This window comes from Panthera onca, chromosome E1, assembly GCF_046562875.1.
Source record: "Panthera onca isolate mPanOnc1 chromosome E1, mPanOnc1 haplotype 2, whole genome shotgun sequence".
Taxonomy (NCBI): Eukaryota; Metazoa; Chordata; class Mammalia; order Carnivora; family Felidae; genus Panthera; species Panthera onca.
Window position 1 is genome coordinate 38,398,881 of NC_138352.1, and position 17,110 is coordinate 38,415,990.

A 17,110-nucleotide genomic window follows, 5' to 3' on the forward strand; every position below is an offset into this window, starting at 1 on the left:
CCATAGTGACGTGAGTCCGCCTCTACTTAGTGCGTATGGCAGGGAGCAACACCGTTTGTCCCTGGACACGACGCCTTCTGCTTTGCACTTGCTGCTAGCAGCTGAGAGTCCGCGGAACACAGCCCCCTGCTCTGACTCACGCATGCGTTTTGAGATGTCATTGCTCTGGAGGTGACTCAACAAACCCATTTTCTGAGGCCAAAATCAAGGCAGGACTTGGAAGTCTTAACAGACGCACAATTCATTAATTTCTTCATTGTCCTCCCCTCACTGCACAAATGGACCAAGCTTGGACCATTTGTCATACCAGTCGACATTCTCACTTACTCTGTTTTCCATTTGCACTCCGGGGTCCTTGCCAGTGAATAACTAGATCTTGGCATCACCAATCTCTGTCTTCTCCCAGGGGCCTTCATCTTTGCTGTGTGATTATTCTGTTTTAATTTTGAGGGTCTCGTGACTCCTGGAGGACAGCCTCCCACAGGGGTGATGGGGGCTGGGAAGCCAGCCAGCCTTCGGTGCCTGGGACGAGCTGCTCATTACTGCAGGTGCCCGTCTGTGCGCCCCCCTCGGGTGCCCTGCCCACACAGGCAGCTGAAGACGGCGCAGCTGTGCAGTTGCAGGAAGATGGCGATGGCTTTTTAATAGCTGGGGGCCCCCCTCATTCATCTGCACATGCTGAGTTTATTTTGCCATTTGTCAAATTCTGACTCTAGGGGACCTGGGTTTGGAGTGGTTTCGGGCTTCAAGATTGATGACCCGAGTGAATGACAGGTCCCCCTTCTCTTCTAAATAGATGGTGTGGCCAATAGGAAGCCCCATCGCCCGCTCATCTCTGAAAGGCCCATTTCTCCACCTCTGCTGAGGCCAGAAATAAAATATTTATTTGGGAGCTAACCAATATGCCACAGCGGCCTCCCTGCCTGTGCTAGACAGCGAACGAGCTCCGAAACGAGGAGGCAGCTTAATGGCTCAACCCGGGTCCTCGCTTTGCCAAAGGGAGGAACGAATGGAAAACAAGAAGATTCCAGTCCTCTGGAGACTGGGTATTCATTGGATGGAGATAGATCTCTATGGAGGTATGCATTTCCTGTGGCTGCCTCAGATAGTCCTACAACACACTTGGGCTAGAGCAGGGAGCCAAAGGAACAGGGTGTTTGAGGGAAATAAAGCACCATTTTCTTAGGCAGGAGGGACACTTCATGGAATCTTGAATTCCCAGGAGTTGTGAAATCCTAAACCCAGTCCAAACCTCTAATCCTTGAATCCCCGCTAGAACATTTCTCCTTATATTGGAATGCTTAACGGCTATGGCGAAATCACGACTTCTCAAAGCAGATGATGCCCTGTTTGGAATAATCTGTCTGTTGAAAGCATTTTTTTTTTTTTTTAAATGCTGAATTGACATCTGTCTCTCTCTGCAAGTTCTACCCACTGGATCAAGATTAGTTTAGGAAGCACACAGACCACATCCACTCCCTCTCCTTAATGGCTCTGGTAAAAAGAAAACCACAGGTCAAGGTGGAGTCACTTGCCCCCAGGACAGCAAACCAAGACTTAACTGCAGTTGTAACTACTCTAGGAGGGGAGTTTTCAGCCAGCCAATCTGAATTTTCTCATCAGTATGAATGAGGTAATCAGACATGGGCTTTCTCCATTTCCCCCCACCCAAAGGAAGATGAGGTAATCAGCAAGGTAAGACCCCCACTGCCTTTCCCAGTAAGGGAAGGTGACCTTGCCCTAAACAACCTTTTCTTTTCTTTTGTTAATAGCTCCTTGCCCATCCCCCTTCTTATAAAAACCTTCCATTTTGCGAAGCTCTGAAGCGCTCCTTTGCTTCCTAGGTAGGATGCTATCTGATTCATGAATCACTTAACAAAGTCAATTAGATCTTCAGATTTACTGGTTGAATTTTTTTAACAGCCTTCAGCAGAAAGAAAGTAACCACATTCTCTTTGAGACTTCTTTCCTCCAGGCTGTCTCCTCAGAGGGCTCTTTCATGCTGGGTGCTGGGGATACACAGAGAAATAAGTCTAGTGAGACTGAGGACAGGTACCTCAAAGGACACACTTTCAAATCCCTTTACCATGCTGGCATTTGAGGAGGGAGCCCGCGCATGGCTGGTTATTCCAACATTTCCACCCCTCTGCTCATTTCCTTCCTAACTCACCCCCAAGAAGAGAGGGTTGGCAGTTCAGGATTCAGGATGCTCATTGGGCCCTGTTTGACTTGTGGGTAAGGCCACTGTGGGTGAAGAGTTCATACCATAAATGCAAGTGTCATCTCCCCTTTGCAGCCTGGTCCCCAGGAAGTAAGGAGGCCAGGCAGGGCTGGACTACTCAGGATAGACTCAACCATACTTTCTCTGTTCTGCCTCTTCTGTGCTTACAACCAGGTCAGGCCTACTTTGTTGACTCCACCCTCTTAGAATCAGAAGTTACTGGCATGTCTCTGTGTGTGTGTGTGTGTGTGTGTGTGTGTGTGTGTATTGTGGGGACCATTTGACTAACGAGAAATCCTATGTCAAGGGATTCCCTCCTATGCCAAGGGAATTACAGACTTGCTCAGCTTCCTTGCTTATCTTGTTATTCTTGTTTTGCAGTAACTCCCTAGTTGAGGGACTCTCAGGAGGGTACAACTCAGGAATTCCCAAGCCTCTGGCTTCACACCATATGGATAGTACCAAACTTCAGGTTAATCTTTGGTTTTCTTATACAGAAAGGTCTGTGACATCCAGACCTAAACTGAATATCTACCTTAGAAAATAAAAATGTAAAAAAGATGGCCATGAGGCACTTATGCCTTGCCTGCCAGAGGGGGATGGGGTAGCATTGCTGTATCTGTCGGTCTCTCTCCTCCTTGCCCTGCAGGGGAAGGGCAAAGATGGGTGATAAATGTGTACTGGGTCTCCTCCCTATCTTGGCTCTTGGTCTATGGGTAAAGATGAAAAGCAGCTCAGAGAGATTGAACTGGGTGTGCTCAAAAGAAGTAATGTCAAGAAGTACGCCCACTGAGGCTGGGGTTTTGTTCATCTGAGGGACGAATGATTTGTCCAACCTCATGCTATGGCACCACAAAAGGTGGTTGGCTCGGTCTCCTTCGGGTGCTTGGTGGAACGATCGTTAAAATAATGACAGCAGTTTCTAATGCCAGAAAAGGTGGAAGTGAGCAATGAGTAAGAATGAAAAAGCAGATGAAGACCACTAGAGAAATAATGGCATCCAAGTCTCTACATTCTTTATTGGAAGAAAATGTAGCAACATCTATCAAAATTAAAGACATGTCTACTCTTTGATCCATAAATTCCATTTTTAGTTTTTTTTTCCTACAGATATACTGGTACAGGTAGGTAAAGATACATGAACATGGACATTAATTCTTGGCAATATGCAAGAAAAGAAGGAACTTACCTATACATCAATGGGGGACTAGTTACACAACATAATCTGTCTTTATGAAAGACTATCACAGAGCCTTGAAAAAGAATGAAGCTGATCTAATTGTGGTGATATGAAACTATCTTTGGGACATATTAAGAAAGAAACCTTACAGAACAGTGTGCTTCCATTTGTGCAAACTACAAAGGTCTATTCACAGACATATATGCTTGTATATGTTTAAACTATTTCTGGAAGGGTATATATAAGAATGGTAATACTGAGGGGCACCTGGGTGGCTCAGTCGGTTAAGCATCTGACTTTGGCTCAGATCACGATCTCATGGTTTGTGAGTTCGAGCCCTGGGTCGGGCTCTGTGCTGACAGCTCACAGCCTGGAGGCTGCTTCAGATTCTGTGTCTCCCTCTCTCTCTCTTCCCCTCTCCCACTCATGCTCTGTCTCTCTCTCACTCTTTCAAAAACAAACATTAAAAAAAAAGAATTGTAAAAAAAAAAAAGAATGGTAATACTGCTTTACTTTGGGTTGGGAATTGTGGTGAGGGAATAAAGAATAGAGAAGGAAGGAGGCTTGGTTTTCTTTGTATACAATTTTGCATTCATTTAAATTCATTATCATAAGCTTGTACTCTATTCTCAACAAAAAGAGTGTATAATAAAAAGGAGGCATATGCCTTCTGCACATCTGCCAAATGCTGAGCCTCTCATTGCCCCAGATATTTATTGAACACACATTGTTTGCAGCACACTGCGCTAGCCCAATTCAGGGAGGAAGTGGAAACGATGCTTTCGGAGAACGTACTGTCCAGGTGGGAAGCAAAATGTGTTGACGTACTTATGGTACAAGTCAGAGGGAAAATTTAATCTTCTCCAGGGAGCTGGAGAAGATTGTGTAGAGCTGGTGTGTAAGGTATTGGTAGTAAAATTTTGAGACCTGAAGATGGACAAACGGGACACGGCTGAGAGAGCAGCAGGAGCAAAAGATACAGAACAGGAAACGGACGACCATGTTGTGCCTGCTTGTCTGTTTGCTTTACCATCAGACATCCTTTCTTTGGGGTTATGGTATCATTTGTTTTCAGGAGTCTTTGTGAGAATGCAGACACTTGCTTTTGATTGAGGTATAAGAGAATAGATTTAGTGGGAATATCAATAAACCAGCTCCTACCCCTCCCCACCAAAATGACTGGATTTGTAGCATTCGCCAATTTCCGTGGTGTAACTCTTCCCACCATGGCTGCCTTCAAGCTACCCATACAATATGGAAGTTAGGAAGAGACACACATAATCCATTCTTTTTAAGTTTGACAGAGCTCGCGCCAACAAGTCACTGGAGACGTTAGGATCCCACAGTATCAGGGGCACCTGGGTGGCTCAGCCTGTTAAGCGTCTGACTTCGGCTGGGGTCATGATCTCATGGTCCGTGGGTGTGAGCCCCGTGTGGGGCTCTGTACTGACAGCTCAGAGTCCGGGGCCTGCTTTGGATTCTCTCTCTCTCTCTCTCTCTCTCTGCCCCTCCCCCACCCATACTCGATCTCTCTCTGTCTCACAAAAAGTATATCAGAGCTAAAAAGGACATCGAAGAAATTATTTTATTTATTTATTTATCTATCTATGTATACATTTTTTAAAGTTTATTTTGAGAGAGAAAGAGAGACAGCATGTGTACATGTGTGCACAAGTGGGGGAGGGGCAGAGAGAGAGGGAGAGCGGGAATCCCAAGCAGCCTCCAGAGTCCCACTCGGGGCTTGATCCCACAAACGGAGAGATTATGATTTGAGCCAAAATCAAGAGTTGGAAGCTTAACTGACTGAGCCACCTGAGCCCCTGAGGAATTTTTTTTTAAGTTTATTCATTTATTTTGAGAGAGGGGGGTGGAGGGGCAGAGAGAGAGGGAGGGAGAGAGAGAGAATCCCAAGCAGACTCCATCTTGTCAGTGTCCCACATGGGGCTCAAACCCACAAATGGTGCGATTATGACCTGAGCCAAAATCAAGAGTCGGACCCTTAACTGACTGAGCCACCCGGGCACTTCCCGCCCTTTTAAATAAGTTTGCAGGCATTGCTGGAGAAAAATTTTAAATGAACCTTAGCCACACATGGGAAAATGAAGGTGTTTGCACAATGTCAGGGGAGGTAGCAGAGTTGGGACATTATCTTCTACCTTTTAGTTTAGTGAAATTTCTACTTCTCCTTGGGAATCACTAATACAATAGATGGAGCGTGGAACTGTGCTGTTTTGAGGGAACAAGAGTGTATAACGAAAGGCAGAGAAATTTCTCCTAGAGATCAGAAGTGGGTAGTGTTCTGGCATGTGTTTTGGTCAACAGGAGGGGTCTGTGTGCTGGGGGTTATATGCAAAGACTATTGCTGGGAAGAAGGGTCAGAGCCAGAAGAGATTTTGGGGGGAAGGCTTGGAAGACAAAATCCCCAATGGAACAGTTTTGTTCGGGACTGACTTTTCTTCCTGGGACAGGAACGTAATATGCTGACCTGGTGTACGGAAAAGAAAAAGTGGGCAAGTCCCATCCATGGCCTTAGGATCTATGTGCATTTGGGCAAGTTATTTCCCCTCTGCAGGGGTCAGAGTCTTCCTCCTTTAAGAGGGGCCAGGAAGTGGGGGTTAGGAGATGGTTTCCCAGGAGCCTTCCAGTGTGCCAGTCTCTGAGCCTGTGAATCAGTCACTCAGCGAAGAAGTCCCAACAACCATAATGTAAGAAGTGGGGGGAAGAGCTGGTAGAGCCTGCTGGGTTTAGTTACTTACACCCATTCTGGACAGACAGAAATCAGAAGCAATAGGAGGCAAAAGTGAGGTTTGTTTTTGAGTTTATGGCAGGTCCAGGGAGGAGAAGATATATTAGGGAAAAACAAGACGGAGGTTCCTCTTGATCATGTCATACTTTAAAACGACAGGACAGCCCGTCCTGAAAGCTCTTCAGTGGGGACTCATTACTTTCAGGGTGAGGTCCAAATTCCTTTGCATGGGTATAGGGAGATCCATTTTATTCCCTTGCTTATCTTTTCAGTCTCCTCTCCTGAGTCCCCCAGTCTACCCCCCTGAATTGCCCAGGCGGTGCTCCAGGAGCACCTACTGCTAGCTAATGTGCTGCAGTTTAGTCCTCAGCCTTTGCACAGAACCCCTCCTGGAATGTTCTCCCCATCACATTTGCTGGGCAGACATCTACTCCTTCTTTGAAATCTTGTGCCAGCATTCCAGTGTCTTCCTTAATTCTTTTTTACGTGGCAGCCCTGCCTCCAGAGAGAGACAATCACTCCCTTCCCTGTCTGGCATCCATTCTGTGTGAATGCCATTTTAATGCATTGCATTCAAGTTTCTGTGTTTATCTCTCCTACTTCACTGTGAGCTCAGGAGGGCAGGGAACTCCTGTCTTGGCTCCTGAGGTTGAAACAATGACAACTGTTGGAGCTGGTGACTGACTCCCAAATGCTGATAAAGCCAAGAAGAGAGAAGGGGAATAAAGCTCGTCCTGTAACCCGCCCTAGAGCGCCACCAATGGAGACAGAGTCCAGTGGGCCAACCAGATGCAAAGACTTTTGCTGAAAACCAGATGGGAGTGCTAATCTACCCAGTCCCTCCAATTGTTTTTAGCCCCTAAGGGGAAATTAAGTGAAGCTCCCAGAGGGGTGGGCAAGAGGGTTGTAAAGATACTGTAGAGCAAGGTTAATGAAAGCCTTGTTCAAGGCAGCTCCATGCTGGGCTCCAATAACGTCATTCTCTCTGGAGGGGAAGATCCTTCCTCAGCTCCCATGAAACCCCATGCCACTGCTAAGAGCCAGAGTGGATGTTGTGGCGTGTCCCCAGATCCTCTTTCAGCACTGAGGGATTCACTCCACCCACCTTCCTTCGCCTTCCGTGGATGCTGCTCTCCAGAGCATGCCCCATTAAACTTCTTGCATGCCCACCTCCAACCTGGAGTGTGCTTCCTGAGGAACTTATCCTAGTGGGTAGTATCAGCCTGCTGCTGGGGGCTGTTGAGATTAGCAGAGTGGTCAGAGTTGGTAGGTCTGGGTGATGATCTCTTGGGACAGGGGCAGGAACTGATATTACAAACAGAATGGTGACTCCATCAGAGCGACCAGGGGAGCCACAGTAAGGACTGGGGTCAACAGAGGTCATCAGAGTGGTGCTTAGCCTTGGTCTGTAAGCAGTGACCCACCATGGTAGTCTGGGACTTTAGCAGAACCAAGAATGTGGCAATGGGAGTGGGTCACACTTCTGATATCACACTGGCAGGAGCTCTCAGGGTGCTTCTGTCTCACAGGGTGCTCTCAACCGTGGCTACTCCTTCGACTCCCTTCAAAAATACTGATTCCAGGTCTAGAATTTGAGAGATTCTCAAGGCTTCGTTAACCTACAGTAAGGCATAAGCCCTTGCCTGTTGTAAAGAGTCAGTTTCTAGTGTGTGGCTCTTGTTGAGAACTACCAATATGGTAGAAAGATGATACACTCTTATATCAGACAGAGCAGGGTTTGAATCCTGGTCTTACTGGTGGTTGGGGAACTTTATCATGTAGCTAATTTTCTGAGCTTCCATTTTTTCATCTGTAAAATCCTGTAAATCATATATTTTATAGAAATGTTGATGGGGAAATATGCTAATAGTAATTGCAATGATGGTGATGGTAACCTTCGATCAGTGGGGCTATTCTCATGATCACTGTTATCACAATTTGTGTCCACACTTGGCCTTATACTCCTCCTCCAGGGTACAGCACCTTAGGGTAGACTTTCTTAGCTCTTGCCCTATTATGGGGGAGATCTGTCTCCTTATCCCAGTTGTAGCTATTTGCAGTCCAGCACACTGTAGCTACAGCAGCTAAGTGGAAACCCACTGCCTCTGCTGGGGTTGACCAGATGATCAAACGTTGGCATCCACGGTTGCATTTCTGCTTACGCCTAGAATAACACGTGCAGCAGTTCAGCCCTTCAAGACCATGTGCCTGCTGTGTGGAAAAGTAAGCAAGACGGGTGTTACTCATACCTAAGGGCAGCAATGAGGCCCAGGGATACTCAAATGATATCCCCAGAATTGCACCAGTTACTATGTGGCTTTGAACAAGTTCCTTTTTCCTCTCCGTGTCTCAGTTTCTTGCTCTGAAAAATAGGAGTAGCTGATCCAGAAAACTTAACACTCCGCTCAGTTTGGTGCTGCTGGTTCTCCAAACATCCACCCTCCCCACCCCAAGCAAGATGCCTTGGGGGCTGATATCATGCCTGCCTTTTCCCACAGACTCCAATGTCAAAGTCAGGGCTCTGAGAGATGCCACTGTGCTGTAAGGGACCTGAGAGTCTGTTCTGGCTGCTGCCCACCCGAGATCCCTTCAGCCCCGCCCCCCAAGGGTTGTAAGTTTCCCCATTTCTCCTCCTGCCACCGAGAACTTTAAATAGCCTCCAGCACACTATGTGGGTGCCAGAAGTTTTAATTAAATAATGTCCAGCTGTCAGAAAAGCTGTTATAAACGGTCCTTTTGTCTGCACCACTGTCTGGGAAGCCAGGAAGGAGAGAAGCTAGTGGGTTATAAATACGAAGGCAGAAGTTCAGTGGGGAGCCTGGGGGGCAACAGCTTTTAGGCACCCTGAAAACCACTGAAGGGATTTATTTATTTTTAATATGTGATTAGTCCATGGAAGGGCTCTTAGCCCTGGCTCCGTGACTGCATGTGCATAAGGGATAACCTGAAAAGGACTGGGCAAACCGGGGTCCTTGTGAAGAGCTGTCTCTCCCAGGCTGCAATCAGTATCCCCTTTTACAATCCAGGTGGGAAAGTAGAGGGCAGGGTGGGTGCTGGCAATTCAGAGACAGTTCTCAGATGAACTTTCGTGATCACTTCCCTCTTCCCCTCCCTTTTTTTGGTCCCTCCTTCCTCTCTTTCAATACATACTCTTGAATCTCTATGACGTTTGAGAGTTCTCTCTAACAAAGAGGAATATATACATACTTGTGGAGTATGCATTAAGTGCTAGGTATTTTATGTATATTACTCCATTTAATTATTACTCCACCCAGAAGATAACTATTATAAAGACTGATATTGTAGATGAAGAAACTGAGGCTTGTTGAGATTAAACAACTTGCCCGGGTCACATAGCCAGTAATGAAAGGGCTGGGGACTAGAACTCCATTAGGCTGCAGACAATATCTTTTGTGTATTGTCTTGCTGTGGTGCTGCTGCAAAGGTACCTGGCACAGATAGAACTGGAGAAATATTTACAAAAGGAGGAAAGGAAGGGAGGGAAGGGGGAAGGAGGGTAGCAACTCCATTCTGTCACTCACCAGAGCCAACAACCTTTCCATCATGACACATTGTCTCTGGAGAGCACAGGCAGGCAGGTAGAAACAAGTTAAAATGTATAAAACAGTTGAGGGAAAGGCGTTGCTAAAAGGTGCATAAAAACAACATGATTAGGAAGCAGAAAGTTGGTTTCAAGAGTCATAGAGGAGGTGGAGCTAAAATGCTATGGGTAGTCGGAAGAGGGAGGTATGACTTCCAGCTACAGGAATGGGGGACTTCATGGAGGAGGCTGAATTTGTGCCTTGAAGGATGAGTGGGATTTGGACATTGAGAGATGAATGGCAGGTAGGCTCATCAGACAGAAGAGATGAGGAAGAATCATGAGTAGCCTATCAAGGAAGAGATAGACCCATGGTCAGTGCATCTGGGAACCACCGGATTGGAACCTGAGCTTCATGGTGTCCTGGTGAGGTGCCTGGGACTAATCTGGCAATGCCATGGGTGAGGGAGAGGTGGCCAGGGCTAAGGCAGCCCAGGCTGAGTGAGCCTGAGTCTGTGAGTACATGTGTGCATGTGTATATGCATGTATATGCCACGGGGGTGGTTGGTACTTTTGCCTGAGCTTAGGTGCCATTAGATACAAGTGGAAATTTGTCTGTTTCTTTGGTGGATCTGTCATGTACAGGTCTGCCATTAACCTCTGTCTGGGCATTCACAGAGATCTGAATTTGGGTTCTGCAACCAGCAGAAACGGTATGGAATGACTCCCAGGATGGGCATATTCTGGTGGGTAGAGGACTTAGGCCCTAGCCTGCCCCTAGGAGACAGGGTCAGGTATGGCACCACAATGGTGGTTTTGGGGGTAAGAGGGTGTAGCACAGGGACTTGGGAGCTGGAGGGAGCTAGTCAGGGATAAGGGCTCTGACTTCACTTTTCTTCATCTGTCCCCACTATCCTGCAACCTGCCACCAGCATAGACAGGCTGGCCTAGGGCCGAGGGGCAGTGAAGGCTTCTCAAGGCTATTATTGAGCTGTCCCTCGCTTCTGCCAGACATTCTCTGAGAGTGATAGGAACACAGGTCACAGGAACAAACAGTTCATTGATTTGGGGGAATCATTAAATAATGGTAGCCAGTGCCCTTCACCTATGTGGACAGGCCTGGCAGCATCCCCAAAGGCCAAATGGAAACTCCCAGGGCTGTTTCAAGAGGCATGGATGCTCAAAATGAGAAAAGCTGAGGCGGAGAGACTCAGGGTTACCTTGATGAGAGCCCTCCCCAGCACGAGACAAGAGCCCAGCCAAAGACAGCTGTCACTTTTGGGTGGAGAAGTCATCCCTTGATGGCCACAGAAGCCTGGCTCTTCCATTGACGGGGAGCCCTTGATTCCAGCTTTAGAGCAGGTGGTGTAGATAATTCTCCACGGGATGGGATTCAAGGGACATGGGTGGAGGATTCTAGCGACACTAGATACGAAGCAGGGATTCTGAATTTAGCATATCTGCCATCAAGCCCAGGCAGGTATCCCGGGTGGCCTTGGGCATGTCTCTAAATGTTTCTGGGCTTTGACTTTTATACTTACAAACATTCATTCAGCAAGCACCTTGGGAGCACCTACTGTATGCGAAGTGCAGTGTTAGGTACTGGGGAGCAGACAGCAGAGAAAAGTAAATGATCTCTGCCCCCATGGCACTCCCAGTTTAGTGGAAATAAACAAGTAGTCACACAAATAAGTGCATTATAATGCATCACAATAAATTCTCTGAGGCAAAGGTAGTGTGGGTCCCATGGGAGAACCCACTGGGTTGGCCTAGGAACTGATACCTGAAGGGTAAGTACAAGTTATCCGAGTCAGACTTGGAGGAAGAGCTTGTGCAAAGGCCCTGAGGAGCAGAACATAGTAATATGTTTTAGGAGCTGAAGTTAAACCTGTGTGGCCCGATTGCAGTGAGCAAGGGGCAAAGCAGAATGACATGAGGCTGGGGGTGGAGGGCAAGAGACAGGCTGATCACACAGGAGCCCTTCAACCATGAGAAAGATTGCGGACTTCACCCCATGATTGTTGGGAGGTCACTGCTCAAATCTGAACAGGAGTGTGATGATTAGATTCACATGCTAAAAATAAAATAAACAATCAGAGATGGAAAAAAACCAACAAAACCACAAAATACTTGGACCTCCCTGCAGGGGAAAAAGAGATTTGAACAAGTATTTTCATGTTATAGCATTTACCCCCATGGGAATAATCTACTAGCAGAACAAAGAATTATGTACAAAAATATTCATTATAGTTAAAAAGACCAAAACCACTCTGGCTGTTGTGTGAAGAGAATAAACACTAATAAGTCTCTTGTGTTTGCTTTGAGCTAAGAAAGACAGAGGCAGGGCCTCAGCCCCAGTGGGACCAGAAGCAATGATTCTCAACCTTGGCTGTACTTTAGAGACACCTGCTATGATAGCCAGCTTCCAAAACGCACCCCCCCCCCCCCCCGCAAAAGCCTTACCCTCCTGGTATACATGTCCCTAGGTAGACCCTCCCACAACAAATAGGACTATCCTGTTCAATGTAACCCAAGAGGGTATGTGGAGACAATGGAGTGTGAATTCCAAGGCCAGGCCAAGACAAAAGACATGGTGGCTTCTGTCTTGCTCCCACCTTCTTACATCCCTTGCTCTGGGGAAAGCCAGCTGCCTGTGGTAAGGATGACCAAACAACCCTATAGAGAGATCCATGTGGCAGGTTACTGAGGCCTCCAGTCAATAGCCATGTAGAAGAGCCATCTTGGAATCAGGCCCTCCAGCCCCATCTAATATCTTGACTATAACCTCATGAAGGACCCTAAGCCAGAACCACTAAGCCACTCCTAGATTCCTGACACACAGAAGGTATAAGAGGATGCCTATCTATTGCTTTAAGTCATAAAGTGATCTGCTGTGTAGCATTAGGCAATCGGTGTTCTTAGGGAGCTTTAAAAAATATTGATGCTCAAGCCCCAACCCCAGAGATTCTGGTTCTTTTGATCTAGGGTAAATTCCAGGCACTGGTGTGTCTAAAAGCCCTCAGATGACTCTAATGTACAACCAAGATTGAGAACCACTGATGAGTGTAGTGGGTAGGTCAACCAAGAAAGCTTAAGCATGGTATTGCCTCAATTTCCAGAGCTAGAACTCAGTTTATGTTGAGGGTTCTATCCTGGGAGAAGGAAAAAGCCCAGTTTGTGGATTACAGCCCTGGGTCATTGTGCACTTACGGTCAGGTTGCCTTAGTGTCCACGGCTTCTGACCAGAGGATACCTAAATTTCCCTGAGGATACAGGCTTATAGAAAGGAAATTAGTGGATTTAGCTGAAGGGAGAAGAGAAGTCCAGCACCAGGCAGATAAATCCACCTTCTACAGACCACAGCTTTGACCCATAAACCCTCTATGCAGTCCTACACCTTCAGGATGAAGGTGTACAGGATGCTCAGTGTTCCAGTGATGGACAGCTCTCCTGATTCCTCCCACCTGCCATTGTGTTTTCTGCCCAGACCCTGTTCCTGCCTCTGAATATGCTCTTTGAAAACTTTATGAGCAATGATGACAGCTGACTCTGAAAACCTTTGTGCATCTTCAAGTTTCCATGGTTAACGGGACATTGTTCCTGTCTCTGAATAATAAGTCAGGGGGCCCGATGGTCTCTTTGCTCTCCTTCGTGTTACTTGCCTGATGAAACTTGCAATAAAGTAATTAAAACGATTGTAAAGGGAGCCCTAGGAGATGAAAGATGCTGATGAGACAGTCAGATGCTGTGAGCTCACCCAGCTATCTCAACACTGCACACCAGGGGTGACTGGGTTACTCTCCTGTGATTCTCCTAAGAATGGGCACTGGTACCAGCTGCATCCCTGTGATACCTCAGATGCTCAGAAGTACTGATAGATTTTTTGAGCACCTGGAGCATGGTAGGTGTAGGAGATACAGAACGTAGTAAGATCCTTTTCTTCTTTTTAAGGAGATCTTAGCTTGGCAGAAACAAATAAGGGAAGAGATAATAGAATGTGATGAGTACCACTCTCAGGGACCTGTGGAAGCCCAGAGGAGGCAATTCACTTGGTCCAAGAAGTCTCTGGAGGAGGTCAGATCTTAGGTGTTTTATTGCCTGGGTAAAGATGGTGGGAAGTCAGTACAAGAGGAATGGCAGGTACAACGTACAGGTGTGGGAGCTTGAGGCTCTTCAGGGAATTGCAAGCATCTCCTTGCAGGTCTAAATGCTTTCCTGGCACCTACAGCTTAGGGGGGCAGCCCAAAGGCAGCTGGCAAGCAGCACTTCTTTAGGCTGAGTACCAGGCTGTATATAGAAGGCATCCAGCAGGCAGAATTCACCATTTCCCATCACCCCACCCTGCTACATTCCCAGATCCTACTCTTGCTTTTCATCAACCATGGATGACCCTCCCCTTCACTGCCCCGGCCAAATGTTTGTTTCAGCCCCACCTGCAGAACCAGCACTTTGATCTGCTTTGTCCTCTGTTGCCTGATACACCAAACCCCTGGCTACTGGCCTGTGTTTTCCTCCTGTCTCCTGCCTACATCTTGTTGAAATTGGCTTCCATGTGATCAACCTTTCTGACTCTCAGATGGAACTCAGTGCCTTCTCTTAAGAGCTGTGTCCATAGGCAGCTTAGAATTTGTAAGTGTTCTTCCTGGAACCAGGAGCTGGACAGGGGAGGCCTGGGAAGGGAGAAACCCAAATGCCTGAGGGGATTCCAGGAAACACACGTGGAAGGAAAACCCTGGGTAAGAAGGTAAGGGGGTCCTGGGTATTTCCTACTTCCTGTCATTGGCCCTAGAACAGGAGTCACAGTGTAGGCATGTTCTGTGGATATAGAGCTAGGCAGATTGTGTAAATAGGTCACCTGGTCAGTGAAACAATGGAGGGTGCTGGGGCATAGCAAACAGGAGAGCCCACACCCACCTAATGGGGGATGCTGCTACTTAGTTCCGCTGTTCCCCATTCCATATGGGAATGCAGGTGCAGTGTAACTAGGCACAGGAATTTCTCAAGATAAACCCCAAATATGGATTTTAATGGAAAATAGTAGGCCGTTAATTCAAATAAAAGCAAACAAAAAACACCTGTACATAGAAAAGAAGACAGCATGGTTTTCGAATTTCAGCAATTCCCCCACAGAAAGATGGGCCATTAGAGACCAAACCCTCCAAAGCTACAGACGTTGACAGCAAAGCAGGTGATGAGGTACCCCCAAGAAGCCTAACACACGAGCAGGTGGGGACAAATCATTAACAACCCTAAGCCCTGCAAGATCTCAGCATCTATGTAGCAGGAAGCAGAAGGAGTGGTCAGGTGTTTGCTGGACCTGAGAAAAGAACAATACGCAAATGGCCAACTGAGACTCACTGGAAAGTTCTATGGAGGCAGGAGAGTTTCATAGTGATGGGGAGGAAGGGGGAGAGACACCTTTTTAATTGCTGCAAGGATGGCTGCCAAAGAGGTCCAGTAATCCCACTCCCTTTTAGGGTCTGGGAGGAGGTGACTTGTGTCCCACCGGAGTTCCAGGACTATCTGCTGTGCTGGCTCAAGTCTGCCATATTAATAAAGAGACAGGGAAGGTTGGCACCACCATCCCTAATACACACTCACGTCCTTCCCACCCGGCTCCCACGACTCCTCTCGGTGGGCCCTTGCCCTGCCTCGCTTGCCCAGCCTTTGCCAAAAGGAAGTGGGGCAGCCAGTGCCTTGGAACAGAGGGGAAAGGAAAGCCAGCCAATTGTATAGCAGCCGGCTGTGCTACTCCCCATGACAGGCACCTTAACATCAGCCTCCACAAGTTTCCCCTGGATCCTAAAAGAAGGAAAGAATGGGTTCTCCCACTTAGGCGCAACAATTTTGTGCCAGGAAAACACACCTTTCTTTGTTCAAAGCACTTTGAAGCCTCCTGTTTAGACTTAACAGGACAAACTTGGCCACTTAAAATGGATGCCATTCCAACCGTTTTTGATTGGTGTACCCACTGAAAGTCTGTGAAACTCAAATCAAGGAGTCTTTTGAAGGAAAACAACACTTGTGCTCCAACAGGACCTCCTCGTTTAAGATCAAACATTAGAAGTCAGCAAGTACTACTTGAACGCAGTTATGCTTTTAGAAATCTTTTGAAGGCAAAAAAAAAAAAAGGATAATTACACTGGAAAAAGAAATAACAAGCTTAAGAAAGACGATGAAAACTTGCTTACAAAAAGAACGCAGAGCAACACGAAGACGGATCAAAGTCACGTGCTTGATGGAGACTCTGGAAGCAAAGAACGAATTAGCCCAGGACATAGCAGAATGCATTTTACCAACTGCCTTAAGTGGTTTTCCTCTGGAAGATTTCGAGATTCCTGGACAAGATCAATAAGATAATTACCAAACATTACCAATTCTGTAAAACAGACCAAGAGGACCTTCATTTAAAATTAGCCTACATAGGGGCACCTGTGTGGCTCAGTTGGTTGAGCGTCCGACTTCGGCTCAGGTCATGATCTCAAGGTCAGTGACTTCGAGCCCCGTGTCAATCTCTGTGCTGACAGCTCAGAGTCTGGTGTCTGCTTCAGATTCTGTCTGTCTGTTTCTCTCTCTCTCTCTCTCTCTCTCTCTCTCTTTCTCTCTTAAAAATAAATAAACATTTAAAAATGCTTTTAAAGGACTATGACAACGTGTTTCATTTACATTAAAATTTTTTTTGTACAAATGTTGGGAGAGTACATTCTATGATAAGTAGGAGTTAACTAACATTAAATATGAGTTAAAGAAAGAAAAGAAACTAGAAGGTCTGCCCAGTCGACTAGTGGGCGAATGCAAGGGGTCTGTGACAAGGTCTGAAGGGATGGAGCATTCTAGACTCTATGACTGTTCAAAACTGACTGGCCAGGGATCCCCAATGCTCATACTGATGAGAAACTGCTGGGTATGGGATCAGAATTGAGTGGAATGGCGATAATAGTATAAAAAGAAAGAGTCCATATAAAAATGGGGTGGGGCCGTAGAACCAGGACAGCTCAGAAGGCGAGCTGCCATGTTTTTAAATACTACACAAACACAACCAAAGAGGGAGCCTTGTGGAGTTAGAAGGCTACCCTGAACGAGGGCCTCCTTCACAAGGTTCAGGAACATTGCATTTACATAAAAAGCAAACATAAAAATGTCAAGGGTGAAACCCACACAGAATTATTATTAGAACAAAGAGACTAAGGAAGAGAATAACATCTTTATAGACGGTGAAAGTGTGCCAGAGAGAGGTACCTACAAAATAAATCAAAACTGTAACCTATTACTTCAAAATGAGCTAAAAGACATTAAGGAAATGACATCATCACCCACATGAATGAGAATAATAATAATCATAACCTCAGAGATTACCTGACAAATCACAGAAAGGAATTGGAAGAACAAAGTTGTTTCAGAAAGGAAGACCCAAAGTAGAGG

General features: G+C 46.6%; 1 protein-coding gene, 1 long non-coding RNA gene and 1 pseudogene across 2 annotated transcripts in view; 2 read left to right on the top strand and 1 right to left on the bottom strand.

Annotated features, from left to right (window-relative positions):
- Positions 1 to 16,099, top strand: part of LOC132688495 (THAP domain-containing protein 2 pseudogene) — a 29,830-nt pseudogene extending 13,731 nt beyond the window's left edge.
- Positions 1 to 17,110, bottom strand: part of ASIC2 (acid sensing ion channel subunit 2) — a 1,018,759-nt gene that overhangs the window by 384,255 nt on the left and 617,394 nt on the right. The window lies entirely within an intron of this gene.
- The window catches only part of LOC144614323 (uncharacterized), a 143,811-nt gene that overhangs the window by 112,088 nt on the left and 14,613 nt on the right, over positions 1 to 17,110 (top strand). The window lies entirely within an intron of this gene.